Source organism: Nicotiana attenuata, chromosome 2 (assembly GCF_001879085.1).
Source record: "Nicotiana attenuata strain UT chromosome 2, NIATTr2, whole genome shotgun sequence".
In the NCBI taxonomy this organism is placed as follows: domain Eukaryota; kingdom Viridiplantae; phylum Streptophyta; class Magnoliopsida; order Solanales; family Solanaceae; genus Nicotiana; species Nicotiana attenuata.
In genome coordinates this window covers 36780958-36782152 of record NC_031990.1, presented here as the reverse complement: position 1 = coordinate 36782152, position 1195 = coordinate 36780958, and positions in this window count along the sequence as shown.

Here is a 1195-nt window from a genome sequence, read left to right as displayed (position 1 = left end):
GGTTTAGCTGGAGGGGTCTCTCTCTTTTCTAAGTGCAAGGGCTCAAACTCCAGATTTCTCTCCCAGAACCCTTTACCTTCCAGTGCCAACACCCATTCTGCCAAATCCTCACCATTCACTTCATCCAAATTTGTCAAGCATGCAGCGAGGGGATCCTCAACCGTCAAACGCCTCGTCATCAGCCTCTACAATTACATCTATTGCATCAATAAGGAACAATTTGCGAACTCACTTGGTCGCCTCATCGATTTCTGCACATTGAATATAATTTCCTCATCATTGAGCCTCATCTTAAGCTCCCCGGTCTCGCAATCGATCAAAGCTCTCCCCGTGGCCAAAAAGGGTCGTCCTAGAATTATGGGAATTTCTTCATCCACTTTGCAATCCAAGATTACAAAATCTGCAGGGAACACGAATTTCCCCACCTGAATAAGCACATCATCAAGAATCCCAAATGGACGCTTAACAGTCCTGTCAGCCAGCTGCAATAACATAGAAGTAGGTCGAGCTCTGCCAATGCCTAACCTCTTATAAATGACCAGGGGCATGAGATTAATGCTGGCCCCTAAATCACAAAGGTGCCTTAGCAAAGGCATAGTTCCCAATGGTGCATGGAATTGTAAAACTACCTGGATCAGATAGCTTTTCAGCAACAGGTCTAGATACCACTGCACTACATGTCTGAGTAAGGGTCACCGTCGACAAGTCTTGAAAGTCAAACTTCCGAGACATTAAGTGCTTCATCATTTTAGCATATCCTGGCATCTCCTTTAGAGCTTCAATCAATGGAATGTTTATCTGGATTTGTTTGAGCATCTCTAGGAACTTTTTGTACTGCTCCTCCTTTTGATGCTTGGCCAACCTTTGCGGGAATGGTGCAAGAGATATTTTCTTCCCAATCACGTGAGGTTTCTCCTTCTCAGCTACTGTCTCAACTATTGGTTCCGCTGCTGTCTCAATTACTGGCTCAATTACTGTCTCAGTCTCGTGCTGCATATTCGTTTCTTCAGGAGCAGGCTGAACTGTTACCTCGGTCAATCCCGTAGAGTCATCCAGCTCAATGGGCACTGGAATTAGTGTCTCAGCCCGTATGTTTTCTCGAGCTCTCTCTTGCTCAACATCTAGATCCCTAACCATTAACGTATACTCACCGCCATCAGCTGTTTTGGGCCTTGATCTTTTGGATTGATTTGGG